At 37.6% G+C, this 27435-nt stretch overlaps 1 protein-coding gene and 1 pseudogene across 1 annotated transcript in view; one reads left to right on the top strand and one right to left on the bottom strand.

Annotated features, from left to right (window-relative positions):
* Positions 1-27435, bottom strand: part of LOC145268037 (uncharacterized) — an 844587-nt gene that overhangs the window by 506589 nt on the left and 310563 nt on the right. The gene's annotated exons all lie outside the window — the stretch shown is intronic.
* On the top strand, positions 3114-3239 carry LOC145274848 (U2 spliceosomal RNA; annotated as a pseudogene).

The following is a 27435-nucleotide window of genomic DNA, read 5'->3' as shown; positions in this document are numbered from 1 at the left end:
GAGTGGATGTGGCTGCGATTCAGGAGACACATTTCGTTTCCTCTGTGGACTAGCAGGTGCTGGCCCGAGATTTTGAGGTTTTCTCAGCATATAGCAGCCCGCGGGGAAAGGGAGTTTCCGTGCTGGTTAAACGTACCCTGTAGGCGACGGTCGACGTTGTTCATAGGAATGCGGTGTGCAGGCTGGTTGTAGCCGATGTTGCCGTAAAAGATTCTGTGTTTCGAGTGATCGCGGTTCATGCGTTCAGCACCGCTCGTGAGAGGGTCTCATTCTTCAGTCCGCTTGACGCGTTTGTAGATTGTCGGAAGCGAGTAGTGCTAATGGGATATTGGAACGCCATCTTAGACCCCGAGATAGATAAGGTAGGAGTTAAACGATTACAGACCCATAAATCTGCTAAACACAGAGTTGAAGATTTTAGCCAAGGTCCTGTCAAATCGGCTGCATGTTGTTATCGACGAGTTGGTTGAACCGGAACAGAACTACGCTGTGAAGGGAGATCGATTCAGAACAACTTGCACCTAATACGCACGATCCTCGAGGGAAGGATAGATGATGACACGGAAGCCGTGCTGATCAACTTAGATCAGTCCAAAGCTTTCGATAGGGTCGACCATCATTTCTTGGCATCTATCTTGGAGGCCGCCGGTTTTAAACCGGGCTTTTGTAAGTGGATCTCCGTGATGTATCGACAGCCCACAGCCGTCGTGCAAGTCAACGGAAATCGCTCGAAACCCTTTGTTATCTCTCAGTCAGTTCGTCAGGGTTGTCCGCTGTCGCTCCTGCTCTATATCCTGGCTTTAGAGACGTGGGGCAAATTCGGCCCTGTGCGGAATTGCAATACCCGGTGGCTCAACCGCCAAGGTATCAGCGTTCGCCGACGATGTCACGGTCTTTGTGTCGAGCTTCAGAGACATCGAGATCGTGTCGGAGGCGCTCGCTCGGTACGAAAGCATTACAGGGACCAAGATAAACCGCAGCAAGTCGGTAGGACTACGGTTGGGCGCCTGGGGTGGCAACGCCAACCTCCCGGTGCCCTTCAGCTGGGCGGATGGCCCGGTTCGGATCTTCTGCGTGTGGTTCGAACCGGGTTTCCAGCTTGACAAAAATTGGTTGGAGGTACGGTCAAAGGTGGAGGCTGCTGTCAATTCGTGGCTTCCTAGGAAACTTTCCTTAAAGGGAAGAGCTGAGGCGTGCGCCACTTAGTCTTTCCTCTCATCCTTTACCGACTGACCGTACTTCCCCTGCCTGCACAACACCTAACAGCTCACGTCGAACTCTTATCCTCGCTTTTTTGGACAGAGGAAGACACTAGGTGAGCAGACAGGTCTGTATTCAACGTCCGTGTGAGGGAGGCTTGGGAATGCCGGACTTGAAGTGTCATCGAGACGCTGAGAGGCTGGCCTTCCTGAGCCACTATAGGCCAGATGACTAACCGTGGCACCCCGTGGTTACTGCCGCCTTCCCCGACCTCGTTCTTGACCCTTCTATCGAGAGCCTATGCAGGCCGTGGGGAGAATCTGCCTACATGAAAGAGTGGCGAGCCGCGCTAAAACGACTACCAAGCTCCAGCGACCTTGTGACTGTTGCCCGTAGCGAACTCCACAGGGATCTAGTGAAGGGGGCCGCCGACGACCCGCTATGTGCGCGTTTGGGTTGGCAACAGAGTGAGATCCGCTCCACGTGGAGTTGGGCGCCAGGCTCGATTCATCTAAACAATTCAGAGTTCTCTCTGACCTGGCGATTGGCCCGAAATTCACTTCCACTCAACATACAATGCAGTTCCGGGTTTTTGGAGTGGCCTGATTTTCCCCATTGTGGAACAACGGCCGTAGAAACGACTGATCACGTTTTCTTCGATTGCCACGAACTCTGCCGGTACTGATCGTATTTCAGCAAAGTGACGGCTCGCATCGATCCTGAGCATCCTCGCCCAATTACCGTATCCAATGTCGTGGACAACGTGAGGCTGCCGTGGGACCGGGAAAGACAAATGGTCTACGTTACGATCCTGGCCGTGGCGAGAATGGTGATTTGGACGTCGCGTCAGCTAAGTTACCTGGGGGTGTTGTTTTTTCTGATCTGATCGCTTTCTTAAACACCAACTACGGGTGAAGATCAGATGTGATAGAAGAAGGCTGCATCACGCGGCATTTGACAGAAGATGGATACATGTAGCAAGTCTATGTGTACGAAGAGGAGCCAAATTTGAATACGTGTTTCCCGCGTAGGTGTGGAATGCGCAGTTCCGTAAAGTAAAATTAAACAAGTAGCCTCTCAGCTAGCTGAGTGTGTGTTCCATCCCTCCCCGATTAGAAAGCCTCCAAGATCCTCACCCCCTCCTACTTGCAATTTTCGTTTTCACCCCTTCCTCTAAATTTCACCCATCTTGGAGAGAAAGAAATACAAACAACCCCCCATCCCTTACCCATAAAATTTTCTTTTCTCCATTCATCCGCATCTAGAGGGCATCCCCAATTAGAGACTGACCTACAGAAGCGAGGTTCCTTTTACAAACCTAGTGGAACGGGCAATCTATGAACTAGACGGGGTTGGGAGGGTCCTACTGATCACTTTTTTTCTTCCCCCACCCTCAACACAAATGAATTATTGCACCATTTTTATTGTCATTTTTTGTTTGTTTTTACACGTCATTAAAAAATGTTTTAAAAATTGGGAGTTAAGTAGGACGTCCCCCAGTATGAAAGGGTGAATGCGGTATTATGGTGAAAGAAGATACTAGCTGGGAGTAACTTTTGATTTATTTAGTCCCAGAGTGACAAGGATAACCAACGACCCCCACAATCCCCCCTTTTGAGTTGGCCATGTGCCTAAGTTTTTTGTTCATTGTTGATTTTCACTGTATTTTTAACATGAATAAAGGATTTAATATCTCAAAGTGTAGTATTTGCCGGAACAGATACTGCAAGCAAAGACCATATGTGGGGGCAGCCCCACATATAAGACCTTGGTCAATGTAGGGGCCACCCTTCATACCAATTGTCACTATCCAGCTCCCCTACTCCCCGGTGAGTTTGTCCCCATTTTCCCTTCACTCTTCACATTAAAAATCGGCCTTGTGCCTAATTTGATCGGTGGGGGAGCAAATAAATACCCTTTTCTCGGCCTTTAGGCCAAGATCAAAGTGTAGTATCTATTCTTACTACATGCTGTACTTATTGTGATATAAAGTGGGGGTCACTTCTCTGTATTAATTTAATGTAAAATGATCACCCACTTTACAACCAGTCAGTCTCAAAGCCATTCAAGTTATTCTCCAGATCATTGAAGTTGTTTTTGAAGGAGTCCAGTTATTTTTTAAGCATTCAAGTCATTCTTAAGTTCATTCAATTCATCCTTAAGTTCATTAAAGTCATTCTAAATCATTTACTTTTTATTTATTTAAGTCATTTCAGCCCATTTTTCGGTCATTTTAGTTTATCTTTAAGAATTTCATGTCAATCCTATATCCACGCATTCATTCATTACACGAGAGCATGCGACTAATGGCTATCGGCCTTGTTCATACAAATAAACAATTCTTAAAATATAATATTTATAAAGCAAAGGAATTATAACCGTATACGTAAACGGAATAGTTTATAATGTTTTCTTTACGTTCTTTATCAAATATCTTTAACTCTCACATATATGTTAACAATTCAACGTTTTATATAAACAAGTGAAGCATGGATGCCCCCCCGTGAATGCACAGTCCACAAGGCATAAAGAAATAAATAAGTTCGGCATTTGCAACCCCTCCCATTTAGACCCCAAAGTCCCCAGACGACGTCAAATCCTGGTGAAAATAAATAAACGGTGCAGTTTTAATGCTTAACATATGTAAATTTGAGTTCTGCACCATGCAAAAAAAAATGAATAAGTCCTGCACCATGCAATTAAGTTCTGCATCATGCAAAAAAAATGAATAAGTCCATCATCCCCCCCATTTAGTCCCAAAAGTCCCCAAGGCTTTAACATATTTAAATTTGAGTTCAGCACCATGCAAAACTGCTAAATAGACATACACAGAAAATTTTGGACAAATATGGTAAAGTAGTTCCAAAAATGGAGTGTTTTTATTAACCCTAAAAGAGTCCCTGGGGATCACCAAAAAATTATCGCGGTACAGAAAAACAAAATTATATAGAAAACACTTAGTTACAACTTTTCAGAAAGTTTTATTAAAATCCAAAGCATCAATTTTTTTTTAAATAAGCACAAAAGCGTCAAGTTTAACCATTTTACCTCGAAAGGCACCCCTAAGGGGGGAACCGAAATTTTCCCGGAAAATCCGTTATGTTATTTGTACTTATATCATGTTTAGTGTTTGTGCAAAATTTCAAGACGTAGTTATTGAAAAAAGTGCGAACAGACGAACGGACAAACGAACAAGGGTGAATTTACAGGTCCATCCTCCTTTTGTCGGGGGATGGGGGCAAAGAAAACCCAAACAAACAAAAAACGAATGCCCCACACAACACATGTAGACAATTTCACTTACATACGATATAACTTTCCTCACAGATAGTGACGGATTTGGTAGTTCAGTCGGTAAAGCACCAAACACCAAACACTGGGTAGGGACTTCGATGTCTTTTCAACATATGCGAATCCCGGGGGAAAGAACGCCTCCTTAATTGTGAAACGCCCCCTGGCCGCGACGGTGGACGTTGTCCCTAGGGATGAAGGTGGGCAGGCTGGTCGTAACCAATACTTTCGACAAAGATTTCATGTTTCAGGTTGTTCACGCGCCTAGCACTGCTCGAAAGAGGGTCTATCTTTTGTCCGTCGCATGCTGAAGCGCGTTATTTTCATGGGAGATTGAAACGCCATCAAGGTAGCAGGGGTAGCTAGAGCGACAGAGTTATATGAAATTAATCTGATTTGATGACAAGATACAGTCTGGTTTAAAGGTCCCGTGTCGATCATTCGGAGCGAGAAATAAAAACACTAGACAAGAACTAGTTAAGCACCTGTTTATATCGATTTAAACAGATGTGTTCAATCATTGATTTACGGAATTTCTATCCTGGGTCAAGTCACCAAGGGAATAATCACATTGCCGTGGAAGAAGGACAGACATGGTGTGTAAGAACCAGATGAATACAGACTTATCACTCTGCTAAGCACAAAGATTTTTTCCAACATCCGATTGGCATGTTGCGGAGCGTTATCAAAATGTTGATCGAACACGAACAGAACTATGTTGTGAAGGGTAGATACATTAAAATAATGTCATGGCGAGACAAGGTGCGAATGAACTCAAAATCCGGGCCAACAAATTGGAACCCGGGAATTGGATGACCTGGTCCTATGATGCAAGTCGTTTTATGGGTCAGGCCGTTGTATGGAGCAAAGTTCGAATGAACTTAAATCCTGGCCGACAAAAATGAAACCCGGGAATGGGATGACCTGGAGATGACGTAATTTGGTCGCAGGTAAGACCAAAAGCAAACGCCGGGCTGGTCAAAATATGGGTCAATGACGTCAATTGGTTTATGGGTTACCAGGTTGAAAGTCCATAGAAGTGAGATGGTAAACAAAAACAGAAACGCGGAGACGGGGAACGAGAGACAGACGACGAGGAACTGCCTGTCACGTTCGCAACCTACACCTCTCCCACAACCACCTCCACCACCTCCACCGCCGTATTGTGTATATATGAATGTTTGTTAAATAAAGTTCGTTTATAAGAAAGTGTCTCGTTATTCATTGATAAATGAACAGCGGTCATTTTAATCACTAGACGATTTACAACAAACATATGTAAAACGTTCTATCTCTCAGTCTATCTATCAAGATATTCAAAAATCTCTTATAGTTGAATTACAGGCTGGTGCTCCTATAGAAGTGTGTACCCTGTCTCTAGATATCTCACTAAGACTTTCCCTAAACGAACAACAACAATACAGAATATACGCCATCATAATACCCAGCATATAACAATAAAACTTGCATGTGATCCATACAATACCAATGAGAGAGATAGAAAACAACATGGAAGCTGAGTTGATCAACTTAAATCAGTCCAATGCTTCCGACAGATTGAAACATTGCGTCCTGATATCTGTTTTAGAGATCGTCGATTTTAAACCAAACTTCCACAAATGAATTTCCGTCCGATATTGAACGCCGATGGCAGTTGTACAGATTAACGGATAGCGTTTGAAATCTTTCGCTATCTCCCGGTCAGTGCATCAGAGCTCTTCGCTGTGGCCCCTGTTCTACATCCTTTCGTTAGAGCTGCTACTTCGCAAGATAAAGAACGGGAAGACAAGTCGAACCCTATGTTAAATCGCCTTGCCTAACTGCTGCTTTCATCTAAACAATGTGCTAGGTTCGAATTCCTGGCGTGTGATTCAGTCCGAGCCTCCAACCTGAAAAGAATTAGTCGGAGGTACAGTCAACAGTCAAAATGTCAGTTACTATCCTTTAAGGGTAGAGCGGACTAGTGCGCCAGTTACGGCTTTACTTTCATCCTGTACCGATTGGCCCTACTTCTGCCTGCGAAAAAAACTTAAAGCCTTCCAGACCGCCCCCCCCCCAGTTCTCGCTATTTTAGAACAGGAAATGACATTGAGTTTGTAAACAGGTCTGTATTCAACGTACGTGTGAGAAACTCTGAGAGACTAGCTTCACTGAGTCAAACATTGACAGAGGAATTTGCGTCGAACCCCGTGGTCGATAGTGTATTTCCCGACCTCTTTCTCGATCGTTCAGTCAAGGATCGTCGTAGGTCAAGCTGTGATACGCAATTCTTCAGAGGATGCCAGACCGCACTAAAAATGCTTCCAAGATCCAGTGACCTTGTCCTGACTTCAAGAAAGGAACTTCATTGGCGATTAGTAAAGAAGAGTTCTTATGACCCGCTTGTCGGTTATTGGGATGGTCGGAAGAGACGATCCATTGAGTTGAGTTTGGTGCCGAGTTCGAGCCATCTCGAGTTCTCTCTGACCTGGTGATTGTCCCGGAATACATCGCCCCTCAATGGCATACAACACAGTTCTGGAGTAGTGGATTCGACCAGATGTCTCTGATGCGAGACGCCAGCAGAAGAAACGACTGAACATGCTTTCTTCCAATACACGAACTCTAGCGATCCTGGGAGTATGTCAACGAGGTGACGGTTCGTATCGATCCCGATCATTCTTGCACGCTAAACGTTTCTAACATAATCGACAATGCCGGGTTGACGAAGAGCAAGGACGGACAAATGGTGTTAGCACAAATGGTGGTGTGGACGTCGCATCTGAATGAGAACCGAATGGTTGACTCTTGCTGGTCAGGATCTAATCGCGATCTCTAAGCAGCAATTGAACGGCAAGATCAAGCATAATAGAAAGAGGTTACATTTCGACGTTTTTGAGAGAATGTGGCTACAAGTAGCAAGCTTGTGTATACTGATCCTGTCGGACTCCATTATTAGCTAGTAGAGTGAATGAAAAGTAGAGTGAATGAACACCGGTTGCTAATAGAAAATCTCCAATATGCCCATTTTTTTTCGCTCCTAGTCTTTCCCAATTTGCATTCAAATTATAAATTAATCATATTAGAAATTAATCATTCACTATCCCATCCCTCATGCCGTTATTTTTTACTTTATCTTTTCCATTTAACTTAGACAACCAATTGATAAAGCACTAATATCTTCTCCAGACATTTTCACAGAAAACTATCATAAAACTCAGCTGAAAAACGGACACAGAAAGAATAAATCTGCGTAAAAGAATAAATATTAGTTTCAATTTTTGGATAGTTTTCATCCAGAGCAAGAAAATACCAGATATGTGGAGGGTTGTTTTGGAACTTTTTAGTTTTAGTCGGCCAGTGAAAAATACACTGGCATATATTAGGTCGATGCAAAAATGATGTCGTTTTCTGACCTTCAACTATACATAAAAAACATTATATATTATATTTATATATTGTAAACAAGCAAGCGTGACCTGGGGCAAAATATAATCTATTTCTAGTAAAAACTTCTATCTCCTCACATTTCTTTAGCCATTTTTATCTTTCTCTCCTCAACCCCTGCTTTCTCCCCAGTCTACCCTTTTTCCTCTCTAGCTGGACGGACACACATACATACAACTTTTGTTTATATAATTGATTCCTCGAGGTATGAGTCGGCATTTTTATTTCCTAATCAGTACCTAACAACAGGGGAAAACTGACCCCATGACGAAATCTAGCGCAGTTGAGCCCCAGAGAATGAATATTTTTTCTAAAAGTTATTTAATCAGAACAATGCTTTTCAACAATATGTAAACTTGCTGGACCTTTGTGTTGTAGCTTTGTTACTTTTAAACATACAAACATACAAACATACACACCCACAGACAAATATCTTTTATATATAGGATGAGAGAACAATAAATATATTGATATAACTAGAACTATTATTTCTCGTCGCCTTACACGCCACCGCCTTTTACCTGCGGTCCTTCCCTCACATCTTCATTTACCAACATCTAGCAGCACATAGCATCCATAGAAACATTTAAGAAACATATGAATAAAAATCAATGCTTTCCTAGCTGTCTCGAATTGTAACTTGTATACCTCTACCACGGAAGCCTTATTTATTTGAACGAACAAATCCACCATTAATCTAGCTCAATATGAGGGACAAGTGAGTAAATATCTTTGAAAGGGTGTCGATCGACTTTCTTTATAAATTAACTGATTTTTTGTAACTCTTTACGTGTCTGACGAAGGTTCGTGAGAGTCGAAAATCATTGCAGATATAACGAGTCCCTGTTTACACTGGAGCAGAATGTTAGATCATTGGCCCATCAACTTGAAAGTATGGATCAGAAAATAATTTATCACTGAAGTTTAACACACACACACACACATACACACACACACACATATATATATATATTAAGCCCACCCCCCCTTTGAGTAGAGCAATGTCGTAAATATTCTCACCCGCTACTTAATTGGCTAAAAAATGCGAGGCTCGCTGTTTGTTTGTAAATAAGCAGTTTGACCACTATAAAAGTGGTGGACGAATGACTGTTTAAAATAGACTTTTGTCGAGGTTATTTGCGGTCACCGCTCCAATGGGTCGATGAGTAGAACTGCCGACTGTCAACGCGATGATTCTAGGTTCAATCCTCGGCTTGGGAGAAGTGCTACTCTAGCGGCACTGATGAATACAATGAAACAATACTGTATGTCGATGACTACATATATATACATATATATATATATATATATATATATATATATATACATATATATATATATATATGAGATGCTTTAAACAAATTTTCAGACTTTTTTGTACAGCCATTTAAAATTGTCGCAGACGCTTGAAAATTCAGTGTGCTATTGTCCTACATCTTACAATATGGTTGCCCATTTTTTATGATTTTAGATTCAAATGAACAACTACAACAGGAATTGGAATACGCCCTATTAAGGCCTGATTGTCACAGCTGGCGAATTTCAAGAATGCAGTCTGGACGAGATAAGATTTTAGAAGAACGATATGCAATACAATTTTGCTTTAAATCTGAAAATATGTAACAGCAACGTATGAGATTGCTTGGGCTATCTTGCATGATATGAGCATCAGTTTGTGAATGGCATAAGAGGTCCAAGAGAAGCAGGGAGTCTGTGATAGAGAATGGGATGTATATATATATTATTCCTTAATTGGAATTCATTTTTTTTTTTTTGGAATGGGATGTGTAAGGAATCCGGACACCAGAGTTGATTGGCCAAATAAAGAATTTCGTGGATAAAGACCGTCGGGGATTTATAGAGGCAATAAGTGAGCAGTTTAGTGTCAGTGTGAGAATTGCACCAACATTTATTCGCGAAGATCTGAAGATTTGCGCAAATGGACTAGTACACAGCTTCATTCTTTGTCACAGATTATTTGACCAAGATGGGCATCACGAGAGTTTCTCATCCTCCCAGTTGTCCAGGCCTTGCTTATTGTGACTTTTGGTTGTTCGCTAAGCTCAAGGAAAACCTTAGAAGCTGTCGTTATGAGACAATTAAAGAAATGGAAGAGGTTGTGACGAGGGTCATTGACATGTTCACACAAGAGGACTTCCATGGCACCTGTCAGAAGTTATTAGAATGGTATAACAAGTGCATTGTAACCGGGGGAGATTACTTCGAAAGGGACTAGAGTTTCATATGTGTACTATAAATAAAAGTGCTCATACGAAAAAGTCCGGAAACTTATTGAAGACACCGCGTATATATATAGTGAACATTTTAAAAATGTTTTGATCACAATATATTTTCGTTTTTAGAGTTTAATTATCGATTTGAATGTTGAATCTTGTTTATTAATTGATGTCGTGAACTTTCTTTGATTCTGGTTTGTTTCATGTTTAATTTGAACCGTATTGAATGTGCATATTTTGTCTGGCACTTAAAAAATTTTGATTGGAGATAAAAATTGTTTTGATTATAATCAGCATGTATTATTATTATTATTATTATTATTATTATTATTATTATTATTATTATTCATTTTGTTGCTTAAAATATGTATCATATCTATATATGCATTGACATGTAATGTTACTGAAAACCTTCTAGGCCCAGTTGCAAAGTAGACAAAGAATAGGAAAGAATTTCAACTCGCTTTTGTCCGTTGTAACAACGACATTTATTTCTTTGTTCTCCCGCCTTCGCGTGACTACTCGTTATGGCTGTGACGTCATCCACGTCTCTAACGTGCTCTCGCACGTCATCTACGTCTCTAGTGAGATCGTCTTTTCTAACGTGCTCTTTTTTATAATCTTTTTTTTATCGGTGAAGTCGTTCGCGCTCTGTTACCATATACACACATACACGCATACATATATATGTGTATACACACAGACACACACACACACACACATATATATATATATATGTCTATGTTATGTATGTATTTAGACAGCATGCTTTTATTTAAGAAAACATGTACATCAGATAATTTTTCTGTTTTAGTTTTTCAGTTGTTCTAATGATCAGAATTTGTCAGAATCTTATAAAACTGCATTGGTTCGATCTTTTGTTATCTATCTTATTTCACATGGGAGTTTTCGATTTCTTTTAGAATTTTTTTTCGCTCTAAATTTGTTTCTCTGAATTGAAAACGTTAGTGATACATATGAAGCATAAATTTTGTTTGGAGGGGGGGCACAAAAGAGATATAACCAAACAATGGAATTCTGTTACGTTTCAAAATTTCTGCTTATATATATATATATATATATATATATATATATATATATATATATATATATGTGTGTGTGTGTGTGTGTATGTGTTTGTCTGTGTGTGTCTTATATATATATATATATATATATATATATATATATATATATATATATATATATATATATATATATAATGTATTTATATATTTGCTTAAAAAAGCTTTTGGTCCTGAAACACTATCTATATCTCCCCTACTCTCAAGTGATGGAATTGCCCTTATAAAGGATCCTAACAAGATTCTTCTTCGTTGGATGAGCATTATTCTGTTCTCTTTGACAACCCCTCTTATGTTGATGATGACGTCATCAATGAATTTTTATTACAGCAGAAGCTTATCCATGAAATGTCTGAGTTCCCATCTGAGAATGAAATTAGAGATGTAATCAAGGAAGTGAACGTTGGAAGGACTCCAGGGCTTGTTCATGAAATTCTTCATCTGATGTCTGGAAGGGTGTTCCCGTCCATCAGGATTGGGTTGATGCAATTCTTATATCACTGTACAAGGGAAAGGGGTTCAAGACCGACTGTGGAAGTTATCGTAGGATAAGTTTGTTGGAAGTAATTGGCAAAGTATTTTCCAGAGTTCTACTCAATAGATTCTTAAAGTATATTTGTCCATCCGTCATTCCAGAAAGCCAAAGTGGCTTTTATCCGGGCAGAGGAACCACGGACATGATCTTCTCTGCTCGGCAGTTGCAGGAGAAATGTACTGAACACCGTGTTCCGCCTTATCAGGTTTTTGTTGATTTGACCAAGGCTTTTGATACGGTGAACAGAAATGCCCTATGGATAATTCTGGGGAAGTTGGGATGCCAACCTACATTTGTACGATTACTCAGGGAGCTCCACACTAATATGAAGGCTCGCCTGAACCTCAATGGATGCCCATCAGAACCCATCTCAGTTGACAATGGTGTGAAGCAGGGTGATATCCCAGCACCAACACTTTTTTCTATTTATCTTGCAATTATGCTTTCCTATGCCTTTAGGGAATGTTTTCTGGGGGGATTGTTTGCGTTTCAGAACCACAGGAAAGATCTTTGATCTTCGTCGTTTTCATGCTTCTTTCAGAATCTGGTTCGTGAATTGCTTTATGCGGATGACGCCGATCTCGTAGTCCATAGTGAGAGGGTTATGCAAGGTATCATGGATCTGTGTTCAGGGGCCTGTGCGTCTTTTGGGCTTACTATTAGTCTTAAGAAGACTAAGGTCATGTTCACACCTCCACCCGGTGGTTTGCATGTGGAACCAAATATTTTTGTCAAAAACCAGAGACTTGCCATGGTTGACACATTTGTGTATTTGGGTAGTACTCTTCCCAGAGACGGAACTCTGGATGCTGAGGTCAACTATAGGATACAGCGTGCCACTAAGGCTTTTGGTGGCTTAGAGAAGCGAGTGTGGTCTGACAGGGATATAACTCTTCATACAAAGATCAGTGTCTATCAATCTTGTATTTTACCATCCTTGCTTTACGCTTCTGGGTCCTGAACAACTTATGGTAGACATATAAAAGTCATGGAGAGAGTACACCAGAAATTCCTGAGACACATTCTGGGCATCAGGTGGAGCTCTTTTATACCTGATTTGGATGTTCTCATGCGAGCTGACGTACCTTGTATCAAGAAGTTGATTATACGCAACCAGATGAGGTGGGCTGAACATCTGACAAGGATGAACGACGAGAGATTGCCAAAGCGCATGGGATAACATCAAAGATAATCTTAAAGCTGTTGGAATTGACGTGTTCAGTTGGGAAAGTGCTTCCAATGATCGTAAAAAGTGGCGCTCCTTGGTCTATCATGGCTTGATAGCTTTGAGAAGATAAAATATGAGCATGCAAAAATGAAGCGTGAAAAATCTGTCAGATCTATCAGGTCTGTCGGAGTCTTTCGTGCAGAACCACATCTGTGATTTATGTAGTAAAATGACTTTATCCGGAGCTGGCCTAGCTAGCCACAAGCGATCACATGGAGATCAATCTTTCTTTGATGGGGAAAACACTGCGGGGCACAGATGTTCTGTTTGCTCTGTGGTCTGTAAATCGAGTGGAGGCCTGAAGCGTCATATGAACGTCCACAGTAGAGCAGCACCAGTTGGCATCCCTCAATCTCAGCTTAAGTTTGACCTTTGCAACAGAGTGTGTAAGTGCAGGGCTGGTCTGAAGAGCCACCTTCGTTCCCACAGTAGATAGAAATTGATGCATCTTGATCACATCTCCACATGTATCTATGTATAAAAATAATAATATTTCAAAAGTACATGAGAATGAATGAATAAGCAACAATAAAGCAAGGGAAAGATGGTCTTCTTCTGTCAAGAAGTGACAATCACCATATATATATATATATATAAGGCTTCCTTCAGTCTTGATAGACTATAGATACGAACTGTAAGGGTGCTTGCACGTGAAATTTTTGTGGCAACAGTTGCGCAATCACCAACCACATCTCTCCTGAGTCAACATTGTTAAATAACAGTGGCAAGTAGAGGTTCAGAACGACTGAAAACAATGCCAAGATAAACGGAAAGCACATACAGCGCCTAGAATTCCCAAATGGTCACCCATCTGGTACCAGCCAGGCTCAACGTTGCTTAACTTCATTAATCTGATAAGAACCGGTGTGTCAACCTGATTATGCCGTACACACACACACACACACACACACACACACACACACATATATATATATATATATACGTGTAGCTAGTTAAATAGCATTTGTATTGCCACTTTGAAAGCCCTTTAGTTGCACTGTTGGAAATATATTTTTCGTCGATAAACGCGCAGATTAAATAGACAAATCTTATGTTATACACCTTTTGACAGAGTAGCGCGTTTAGTGCTACCCAATAGTTAGGACTTTTGAATTACCACTCGAAAACAACAGCCAGCTAAGCTGTCAAAACTGTAGTTCCAATCTATCTAAGTCTAAGTAAATCTATCTAAGGCAGAGTGCCCAGAGTAGTCATGTGCCTCTAAATTGCAAGTTTCCTATATAGAATGAGAAAGGTTTTTGTCCGGAAACCATCTAAGGACTGGCTGTTTTTGAAATATCCATGTGATGATACCTACGTGCAAAACGATCTGTAGTTGATCAGTCTGTCGCTCGGTTTGTCACGCTTGTATAATATATATAACATTGTTCTCTGTCCCGCTTAGATTTGAAACGACAATTTAATTGTTATGAAATAGTTATATAACGTTGACTTATTTATATAAGATCGCCTGTCAGTCTATGAGTCTAACGCAATTTATTAATAATCTATACTATTAATAAAATTCTAAATGTTTATTTATTTATTTATGTATAAATTAATATATGCCTATATACAAAAAAAGCATTCGAACTAATGCACCGAATTGAATTTTTTTCCCTGAAAGTTGTGAGTCGGCAGATTGTCCTTATCTATATATAGTTCATAACTAATAACGCCGAGTAAAACAAAACGCCCGAAATAAGGATTTGGGGGCCGTTTTGTAAACTTGTCGAAAAAGTTATCTGCTCATGTAAACAGAATTTAGCACTGTCCTGGCAAGTTCGTAATAATTTTAACCATAATTTTATCCAATGTTTACGCATTATCCTTACCCTTAGTAAGGGTATTTTTATTTTTTCAGTGATTTTGTTTTGTGCATATAGGAATTTCCCATACTCCGAGTTCACAGGCTAAGCGTTGATGGTAAGACGATGTTGAGTGTACTTGATCTTGAGCGTACTTGATGTTGAGGATACTTGATGTTGAGTGTAGTCGATTTTGTGTTTGACTCGGCGTTGCGTGTGCCGACGCGGCGCAGCCGCTAATTATTAATAATTATTACGTATATATATATATATATATATATATATATATATATATATATATATATATATATTTATATATGCAGATCTTGTGAGTAACTCTCCGCTCTATCGTTATTTTCATGGTAAATATTCGACTGAACTCCACCCTTTAGTCCTCTGTTGCAAAATGTTCATAAAAACAATCAACTAGCTACAACTAGGATATACGATTTCCCCCACTCTCTATATGTGCCTAAATCTAAACGCATATTCAATGAAGAAAGCCCTTTTCCCAGAACCCCCTGCATATGGAAAACTGCTCCGCTGGCTTGCTTCCAAGTTGAATACAACATGATAGCCTTCAAATTTAATGTAAACAAGTTGTTATTGTTATTGAGCCGCCTCCATAAATAATTAAATTCTATCCAATTTACACCAGTAATGATTACTAGAATCCCACCTTACATTCATTAACCCTTATACTTGAGTGGCCTTCGAGGCTTGATTAGTGGTAACTCTCAAGTCAGTATATATATATATATATATATATATATATATATATATACAATTACATCTCAAAATTAACTGTTACAGACTAATAGAGCAATACAACTACTTTTAAAGATAACCTAGATTTGTAAACAAAAGTTCCGATGCACAATTCTAAAGCTCTCTTAGAGATAAATATTTCAATAAGAATTAAAAAGCGTCGTTTTAGATAGTAACGTATCGATGATCAAAAGTAATAGCTAAGCAGAAACAAATATCGATTTTTATATTAGATGATGTTATGAAATAGGAAACAATTTTATGCATCCACATACAATCTTATGAGGAGACATCATACTTTATGTATCGATTTTTAGTATTTACTTGCTCAATGTGTGAGAGAGCTTGGTAGTAAGTTCTTAAACTATATGGCAATTAAGTCACACAGAGTTTTCCGTGTTAGATCGTCATAAGAAATCGTCTAAAATACTGTAAAGTGCTAACATATATGCATAGCAATTAAGCCCTTAGCATGAAGACTACTCGCGAGGATGAAACACAAATGTTTCTGTGTTGTTTAAGTGTTTACAGAAGCAGAATAATGTGTTCGACGATTGGCAGATGATGCATTCAAATTATAAGTATACACCATGAAAGACATAGTAATTAGGAAACAATATAGAATTACAAAAAAAAAAAAATGAGTTCGTTATGAAGTTGTGTCCACGAGAATGTTTTTAACAAAGTCTGAGTATAATAATGTGTGTGCGTATGTGCGCAAATAAAAAAACAAAACAAAGATAATTTAAATACAAAGTATAGTGTTTCGTGAGCGTGCACTTGGTGAAAAGTGTCTTTATCGCAGTCAGACCAGAGCAAGAAAGAAAATATCTGGTTGATGTTGTCTCCCGCCTATCATGGATGAAAAAAAGAGGGAGATGATGTGTGCATGCATATGTCGCTCTGTTCTTCAGATGCTGTACTTCTATTCCTTGTTCTCTTTCGGTGGAGGAGAAATCCTTCACGACTGAGACAATTTTTATTTTTGTACCTTTTCTCCACGTTAAAAAACGACCCTGGTGTCTAACTCTGTCCCGTGGGGAGGCATAGTAAATAGGTACTCTAAAATATGTTTTGTAAATTAGTAGCATTTGGAAGCCCTTAATTGTAGAAAAACCAAACATTGTACACCCTTAGAATTTCGGTAATGGAAGGAAGATAATCCCTTGTCGATATTTATTAGGGTTTCCCCCCCCCGTTTGTCAACTAATTTTTCACAAATACGAAACAATAATCATAAAATGCAGAATAACTCAAAGAATACGAAAATATCTACGGATCCAGTAACTTTTCTCTTTTCTTTTCCAAACAACAACTAGCATGTCTGAAGACCGTCGAAGGCCAAACCGACCGAAACGTTGCACAAATAACAATCAAGATGAGAACAATGGTCCGATCAATACAAGTAGTATAAACAATCAGCCCTCATCTAAAAAAGTCAGAATTTTAATTCTTATTCACATGTGAATTTTATAAAAACTTGCATTTCATCTTTAAATTCATTTTTATATCGTATTCTGTTCTTAGGTTTTATTGCGAAACCATTCAATGATCTTGATCACGTGGTGCAATGGGACAAGAGGTGACTGGTTCATGTTAATACATTTCAAACCAAGCTTCTATCTCTACATCGTCAACGCTCTAATCCTTGTCTGGCATCAATTGAAAACAATGGCTCTCGTCTTGGGAAGGCTCCATGTTTTGACAAGCTTCTGGGTCTGGCCTTTACTTCTGATCTGAGATAGAATACATACATCAAAACCATTGCCAAGGCTGCTGGAAAAATACTGGGATCGTTCTACTGCTCCAGTAGATATCTCACTGCTGATGCAATTCTGTATTTTTATAAGAGCCAAGTACGTCCAAGAATGGAGCACTGTTGCCACATCTGGGCAGGAGCTGTTAGTAGCAGCTTTCCAGCCTTGGCAGAGATCAAAATAGACTTCGTAGCCTAGTGGTGATGGCCTTTTCCCTTCCCTGCAACTTCTTTCCTATAGAAAAAGTTCAGAGCCTCCCTGCTTTATTGTTATTTTCATTACAAGTGCTCGTCTGAATTCCAATTTATGCTCTACCCCCTTTTGCTTGACTTTTATGAAAAATACATGTCTAGCTACAACTAATATCAATAATTTCCCCCACCCTTTATCTATGCATAAACCTAAACGTATATTCTATGAACAAAGCTTCTTTCTTAGAACTACACGCCTGTGGAACTCTGTTACGTTTGCTTGGTTGTCAACTGACTACAATATGGTTATTTACAAGTCCAACGTGAACAATTTCTTAATGAGCCATCCCTTTAAGTAATCCAATTTACCAAATTTCCACTACTAAGGATTGCTACATTTTCCCATTGACTACTCTACACTCATTAATCCTTATCCTCGAGTGGCGACGGGCCTTGTTAACTTTTTGAAAAAAAATTGTTGGTATTATACGCACAGAAGCATTTACGCTCATTCAAACGGTCTTATTTCTCATATATTTTGCTTACATGTAACTCTTATTCATTTGAGAGCTGACCACTGCGCTCCGCGCCTAATGCGGTCAGTTGACGATCGGCAACTAATCAATATGACCTCTTTGTCGAGAATAAAACCACGAACAATGGCGCAAAAATCTGACGTCAATAGAATCGCGTGTCCAATCTAGTTGTGGGTCTCGTTTGGGAAAATATTTTTTATAATATTTACAGCGACCTCCCTGCCTCTTCTAAATATATCTAACCTTACACGAATGGACAAACAACAGTCAATAGAAATAGGTGTTTACTTATAAAAATATCTTTCAGCTAAACATTCAATGGATTGTCCATGGTTTTCAGAAAAATAAACTCAGTAGGGAATAAGTTTGAGAAAATAAAAATTCGCCTCCATTACAAATAACTACCCTTTCTTCCTCTATATGCCTGAAATCAAATAGAACTTCCACGGAGAAAGTTTATATCCAAGAACTTCCAACGCGTGGACATCGTTTTTGCGGGAATCGTTCCCTAGAAACCATAGTCTTCAAGTCTAATGTCAACAAATGTCTGTCGAGTTTTATTGTGGATTAACCATAACTCCCAATCCTTTACATAGCACTGTTTCAATTGTACAATTGAAAATCTCACTAACCTTTATCCTCGAGTTGCTTTTGGCCTCTGCAAGTGCTGAACGATTAGTCTAAACAAAATATAGTTTTTAAAATGTACAAGTATTTAATACCATTTTATCCTGTGTTTATTATTGTTCTTCTAAATGCTTCAAAGTTCACTTGAATAAACATAATTGTCAGGAGCATGGGTAGGTGTTACGTATAATTTTTTTTTTCAATTACACAAACGATGTTAACCAACATTTTTTTTCAATTACACAAGCGATGTTAGCCAACATATTTTTCAATTACACAAGCGATTTTAACAAAAGTTAACATTTACTCAGCCTAACATTACATTTAAATTTGAGATGTTTATCACCACAAAACCCAAAAGGCCTGACATATAAAATTAACAGTAGACTCTTTGATATGACAGGGGCGCGTTCGAAATGAATGTTTCTATTTCAAGTACAATTTAACCATGGTAGTTGACCTTTTTATTGTAAATATTAATTCAAGCCATTATCACTACACAAGCAGTAGCGGCCAGGCATATAAAATCAACAGTAACTTCTTTGATATGAGAATGGCACGTTCGAAATGAATGTTTCTGTTTAGAACACAACTGAAGCATGATACTTGACTGTTGTATTTTAAACTTTAATTAAAGCTATTTAATATAAAAAAAAATAATTTTATAAAATGCACAGTAGGTTCTCTTCAGTGCAACGTAGACTACAATGTATTGTATACTAAATCACTGGGGGTGGATGCATGTGAAACTTTCCTAGTGCACCGGGATGGGTCCCGAACAAGAGCAGCCAACCAATCGATTTAATTGAAAAATGGGCGATTCCACCGATTTTGATGACGATTAAAAAGAAAATGGAAGGCGTGAATCATTCGTTAATCACTATTCAATCCCGGGCAATGTCTCGTCTTCCCGCGAGTATATATATATATATATATATATATATATATATATATATATGATTAGGTCGTCAGTATTGCACACTTCATACGTGAGACGACCTGGGTTCGCGTTTATGTCGAAGCACGTCACTGATGAGATGCAGTACATCGAAGCCTACTTTGGGTCTGGCGTTGTCAGTTGTCGATGCAATTGCTCGATTTCATCTAATTCTGGGTTCTAGCTTTGTTATGGGAAAGAAAAAAAGAAAAGAACAACTGTATGTAAACTGTATATCTATAATATCCTCTTAATGTCTAATATATATATATATATTGTTGCTAGTCGTCTTTATGTATTTCCTCTTGATGTTCTAGCAAATGGTAGTAGTCTTAATCTTGATAGCGCCAACATTATTTAAACAAATAAGCACATAATAAAATTGATAAAATTCTTTTATTGCTTTTTCTTTGTCCAACCGTTTACCATTAAGGACCTTCTACAAAGAAAAATAATGGAGGGGTAGAAAAATTGTAAAGCAAATAAAGCCATCATTTTGAGAATTCACAACGATACGACAAGACAGAAAATCTGGCGCACGATGATTTCATTTCTTTTGTTTGTTGTTGTTCCATCGATGGTGCCGGGTGAATATTGGAAATAGAAGCCTATACAAATTAAAACACAAATAAATAAACAATTTAATTTTTTCAATGCGATACTGTGATTGGCCGAGATCACATGAATGGTTAGGGAAAGTGGAGTTTGAAATAGTGAGTCATTGAAAGCGGTCGTTGAAGCAAGAACTAAACCTAAAGGTGGCCATGCGGGACAACATTTCTAAGATTAACATAAACAAAAGTGAATTGTCCTCGAAGCGCATGAATCAACCAACATCCCGGTAACTTATTTATAGTTGACTTAAAAAGTTAATGTTTTGAATAGTCTACGTCGATCGCACATATATGAATGATGGTTTCCACTTAGCGTAAACGTAATACTCTTCTGTAAAAAAGAGACTTGAGTACATTTTGTTATCGATATCGTAAAAATTGTAAATGAACCAATTATTTTATAAAAGCATGATATGATTTCTTTAATTTCCAGTAGTAGATTCGTAAGCTTAACCAGTGAAGCACCGCAGACCAAACACTGGGATCCTATTTTCGAATATGGATATGATTAGCCCCAGTGATTAACTTAAGATGACGAAACAGCTGCTTGCAGAAAATTATATATATATATGCAGATAATTATATATATATATATATATATATATGTATATATATATATATATATAATTATCTGCAAGCAGCTGTTTCGTCATCTTAAGTTAATCACTGGGACTAATAACTTTGACCTCTTAACAGCCAAATTTCTGGCCGAAAACCGATTACATAGATTTTTCCCAAATCTCAGCTCCCTGTATATCAAATTTCGAGTCTGTAGACTACTTAATTAACAGAGTTATTGCGAAGGAAAATGTACACAGACACACATACAGTCAGACACACAGACACGTTTACTTATATATATATAGATAGATAGATAGATAGATATAGATAGATAGATAGATAGATAGATTGATATTCATATTAAAACTCCTTTTTATATTTATTTCAAGCGAAAATACAACTTTCTTGAATTGCATTTATCTGCAAAAGATCTAGCTAATTTGCATATTCTTTTAAACATTCATTTTAATTAATTATCTATTAGTTTTTTCTTCTTTTTTCTTATGGGATGATCATCTTTAGTTAATTATTACGTGTAATAATATTCATGCAGATATTCTAAATGATTTATACTTGTGCAATATTTGCGTAAATTTTACTGTAAACACAAAACTTTCTTTTTATATTTATGTATGCGTTATTTATATATTTGTTTAAAAATTTTGTCTACCAAACTCCTCTATAAGTGTTTGTTCTCCAGATATTTCACTTAATATATAGGGTATTCGAACCCATGCGAAACTTTATATTTGGGTTTTAGCCGGGGAAAATCGTGCAAAAATTTGAAAATTTAAAAAAAAAATGAAATGTTCCAAGTGAATATCGAACGACGGCATTACGAATATGCATGTGTAACGTAATAGCTATTGGTTCATGTTTTAATTTTTAGCCATGTAGCAAACATGTCTTTATAGCTTAGGTATTAACATCAAAGGAAAAAGTAAATCGTAAGGTAAACGTTTTGGTTTCGATTATCGGTGGTTGTGTACGAGTCATTTTCGTTTAAATTTTTTAATTGTCACTATATATTGAGTCCAATATAATATAATAAAAATACGAAATCTGGATTAATCAAAATATCATATTTAAGCGGTATTTTACGACCTAGCAATGCCGGGCGACTTGTTAATATATATATATATATATATATATATATATATATATATATATATATATATATATATACTCACACCATGCTGGTTCACCACATTACATTGACAACAAATTCCATGACTTCTGTCTGTGCCTTATACTAAACGTAAATTCCATGAGCAAAGTTCTTTTTTTACTAGAACTGCCCATCTATGGAAAGCAATAACGCAGGGCTGCTTCTCAGTTGACTACAACATCGTCGTTTTTAAATTGAATCTAAATAAGTTCTTATTGAGCTGCCTTCTTAAGCAATCAAATCCTACTTAATTTCCACCATTACCGACTATCTCTATGTTGTTTAACCCTTATCCACGAGTAGCATCTAGGCCTTAATAAGCAACGATCTCCTAGTATAAAAATGAGTTAAGCGAAAACTTTTTAAAGCTTACAGTATTCTTATTCATTCTGTTTATCTAGTCTTGTATTCAACAATATTTTTCTACTAGATTGCATTGGCATAGCCTTCAAACCCAATAATCTTGTTCTGACTACAGAATTGCTTCGTAGTTGTTCATGTATATTTAGCAATAGGAAGGCATAATTGCTCCATTTATCAGATTATCATAAACAACTTGTTTGACGTGCTGTACATCTAATAAGCATAATGAATGCTCTATCATCATTTAGTGGATGGCCTAAGAAGAATATAAGCAGATTTTGAGAGCATAAACACGTTGACACATCGGTTAAGGTTTGGTCACCTAAGTTAACCTATCTTGAGGTCAGTCAGCAATGGACGGATGACTATCTGAGAATAGCAGAAGTTATGTGAAGAAAGATTATGCAAGAATTAACGTCACAAAATCATCTCCGACCGAGGCGGCCAGGCCCACCCTCTGAATTTAATATTCTCTAGACGTATATGGACAGATTCTAAGATTACCTCGACGGTAATCCCGTCAAGTACGCTGATTAAAGCTGAAGTACCACGCACGTCGTCAAGGTTAAACGACTTTTACAATAAGGTATTATAATATGAAAAGATCTAAGAATTTCCAAATATACATGACAACATCTGCGCACAAAGCTTGACGTTTTCAATTTGCCATGTCAATCATATTATCGGAATGGTTCAGAAATGCGTCCTGAAAGATGGAGATGGAGATCTGATACTATAGATTATTGCTTAAACAGATGAACAACTTGATGAAAAAATCGTTCAGAAATGTGAGGGTGCTTCTTTGGTTAGTTCGATCGGTTGAATATCAAATACTGCCTACGTGAAGAAAGTTAGCGAGTACTGATCCCAAAACTAGATTTCCTGGTTGTATCGATTTTTTAAAACTGTTTTTAAGATACTTTGAACGCTTTATTTTACTAAAATTTGTAACTGCAGTAAAAATCAAAAACAATTCTTTTATTTTAACATCATATCAACCCTATTGTGGGTCCAAGTATTGCCGAAGTGCAATAATATTGTAACTTAGTCATTGTAAACGAGTTAATATTCTGTCCATATATCTAAAACATGGCAGGTCACGGTAGGTCGGTGATTAACGGCACGGACTGACGATCTGAGTGTCCTAAATTCGAATTCATTTCGTTCCATAAAAATCACTTTCACTTAGGATGTTGCCAACTTTCACGTGGTCCATCTCGTAAGTACCTAATGTCGTTATAGAAATGATTCTGGCTAGGAAATTATCGAGGAAACTAATGCCAACAATAGAATCTTCCAATTCATACGGTATGATGATCTGTAATTCATGATTTTCTAACGTGTGTATGATGTAATCACGTTAGCACAACGATTCCGATTAGATCACCGAAGGTAAGCATCGTTGAGACTGGTCAGTACTAAAATGAGTGGCTATTTCGGAAATACCAGCTATTGTAGTGCTCTCTGTTTATCTTGGAGAGGGGTGGTTCGATTAGCGCAACCTTTGCTTCACAATTGCACTAATTGCTATCCTTACAGGGGGTATCCATCGTCAAACTAAACAGTGGCCATGATTCGTGCATGAATGAACACAGTTGATTCGATTGGATTCGAGCCCGACATCATCGATTTCAGTGTTTGTTACGCATCAAATAGATCAATCATCCATACCGCTAAAATGTCGATCAATATAAAACCTTTTAATTGGGAGTTAATTTTACAAGATTAAACTTTTGCTGAAGTCATATTTATTTTTTAAAAGAATTTTTGTTAAAAATATGTTTCCAATTGCTTTAAATTTTGTGGGTATCCCAACTAGCTCCGACCAGTTATCATATTAGTCGAGATTCGTGTTGGTATCGTTCCGAAAACTTTTTTATGAACCATTCGACACTGCTTAGTAGTGATAATGGATGCCCCCGTTCTACCCAAGAGATGCCCCGCCCCAGGCTGTACTCTCTTTTTATAGAAGAAAATTTTGTTTATTACTCGTTTATTTACCCTACAGAGGAATATCGACGGATCCGTTCTCGACTATCTTTTTGAGTGCCCTTTCTGGAGAGCTGTTTTTCCTCCATGCTAACTTCAGGTTTAACTTTGCTGTAGGAAATAATGGTTTCAGAATAATTAATTCGCCGAGGCAAATTCCCCTGTTAGTTAGGCAATACTCCTTTCTAGTATGACAAACAAATCGAAAGCAAACACAATTTTCTTTATTCATACAACTAATCATAAGCCCGAGTGGAAACACTCCCATCCTGTAAATTCTCTGAATCAACCGAGAGAAAAAAAAAGTAGCTTCGTGATACTAATAAGTTTTGAGTTCTGTTGCGGCTCGGATTTAGGGTTTGTCATAGGATTAGAAGATCTTTTGAGTTGTTGATAAAAGCTAATATTTGCAAACGAAATCCGAAAAAATTGATTTTCGTTAAAAAAGTAAAAATGGAAGAATAGAAATAAATTAGCCGAACGCACAGTGAAATAAAGCGAATGGGCAGCTGACGTTTTAACCATTGCAAAAAAAAAAAGAAAAACATAGTCGCCCTCCCCCCCAAAAAAAATCTACGTCTCGCTCGGAGCTACCATCTTCAATATAGCCAAAAATTCAGTTTCAATAAAAGTAAATAATTTGTTTCAATACCGTGTTGTCGCTAACATTTCTGATTAAAATCGTCTGCTATTTAAATATTGATGCTCCGTTAATTAATGTGAGAATCTGTCGTGGAATTAATTGGAAATGCCACTAAATAATGTATTTGATTTGGTGTATAATGTGCCTTTTAATTTAAAGAATTACGGACTTTAAGACAGAAATATCGATTAGAATTAGTCGTAAACTGACAATAGTATAAAACAGGTGCATACTATTTAGACCCGTTGAACACTTTAAGTAAAGCAATGTGGATAGACTGTTGCTGACAGGAGACATGTGAATCTTCCTCCCGGTAGACGGCGAGGGAGAATGTTCTGCCTAGAGCAGACAATCAATAGATTTGATTAAAATTCGAGCGATTTGACCGATTTCAATGACAATAAAAGTATGGGAGGGTGGAAGTTTTGTTGATCCCTATTCAATCCTGGACGATGTCTTCCTTATTTTATTAGTTTTTAAGTATTTTAAATCGTTTCTTTCTTTTTTTATGTTTCCGTTTGTTTTTTGTACAGATTAAACGTATTTTTTGTTTCCTTTTCTGACGAAGCGTGTGCATTTATATTAGTATAAACGAACGGGGCCGCTGGAAACTTGTTATGCTTTTACCGCCTATTCCTATCCAATCAGATCATCTTAAACATGTTGGGTGCAAATGCACTATCATAGCGAAATTCACATTTTTAAAGATTAGATTTAAAAGAAAACCAATGTTTTTTACTTAGTGGTTATGTTACAATAATGGATATATCCAAATATTACGGAAAACGATAAGGTAGAATGTCTTATTACAGACATTTAAAATGTCCTATCAAAACATTTTGGGGGAAAATTAGGGAAAATAAGATGTTTGGTTAAAAAAAAAAAAACAACAACACCGGAGAGTTCTAAAGGGAAGTAAATATCGTGTAACTATTGATAATTTTTAAAAGAAATTGTAAGTTAGCAGTCATAAATATGAGTTACTTCCCTTGTTTTTATATCACGTGCTCCCAAAGACATATGGCCAATTTGTTTATTACGATATAGATAAAAAAAAAAACTCGTGCTTTTTTTTAAAAAATAATGTGGTAACACTGGCATAGAAATTAAATAATTGAATTTTGAAATTAATTCGGTATTTCTGACATGAAATTTTAGTAGATATTGCTTTGAGTTGCAACTGACACAAAAAGTTAGTAGATATTATTGTTTTAACGGAATTTTTCGTTTTTGGAATATCGTTATTATAATGTAGTTGCACTAAATTTTAGCAGACACAGGCACTTGTCTCGTAATTTGATTTATAGATTATTGTATAGTATTGCGTAAAAGTTGTTTCATGAATCTTTTAGCAACTATTCGATTAATGTTGGTGCTTTAAAAAAATTATTTATAAAAACTGGAAAATACAAAAAATATATAAATGTATAAAGATGCCATGTTTCCTGAAGAAATTATCTAAAATATCGAGTTTAGTTTTTCAACCCACACTTAATTGATTTGTAAATTGTATCGGTACTCAATGGGAGATGAGACCATTTTCAAATGTTTGATCTGATCTTGCTCTTGGATTATTTGGACGTCACAGCTTAATGTATGTAGCTACAAATGTATGTGCCATTGGCCATTATTCTTAGATTCTTATTATGCCAAAACGACATCAACAAAACATGGCTATTTGCCATGTTAAGAAAATGATGAAGGCGTCTGTATTTCTGATTAACCATTTTTATCTTCACACCTTAATAACAGGCACACACACACACACATGTATATATATATGTACGTGTGTGTATATGTACATATATATGTATATGTATATATATAATCAGAGGGAGAGAGAGAAAGGCAGAGAAAGAGAGAGAGAAAGGCAGAGAAAGAGAGAGATAGAGAAAGAGGGAGAGAGAAAGGGGGAAGGGGAGAGATATATAAAAAGTATAATTATCATTTAACTAGCTAAAGTACCCGGCGCCGCCCGGTTGTATTTGATATATGTGAGTATTCTGTCCTCATACATAATTATTTTATTGATGGAACAAAACATTAATTCATAATGACTTCTTTTTCCATATTCTCCATGAGGTAGGAGCGGCAGGTGCGTTTTATTTTATAGAGGTCTCACCAATAGCATTACTTTTCTTTTCTAGTTTAATCTTATGTTTTAGTTCTTCTGTCAAAATATGATGCAAGAATCTATGTATATAATGATAGCGCTTTTGATTCCACCTGCCATGAAATACATTTAAATATATTTAAAATCACGCAGATATTCGCATTTATTAATACAAAAATATGATAGCAAAAGCTAAAATAATTACTTAATGCCATTAACTAGAATCGAAACCAAAACAATTCGCGTCATAAACATGTGCTCTACCGATGTAAGTATTGAGACAAAGACTGCCAAGTCTAAATATTAACACACTCGAAATAATGAATTTTACGTGATCATGCGCAGAAAAAAATTATAAATG

Source organism: Euprymna scolopes, chromosome 4 (genome assembly GCF_053919585.1).
Source record: "Euprymna scolopes isolate OS-2025 chromosome 4, ASM5391958v1, whole genome shotgun sequence".
In the NCBI taxonomy this organism is placed as follows: Eukaryota; Metazoa; Mollusca; class Cephalopoda; order Sepiida; family Sepiolidae; genus Euprymna; species Euprymna scolopes.
This window is presented reverse-complemented; position numbering and strand designations above follow the sequence as displayed.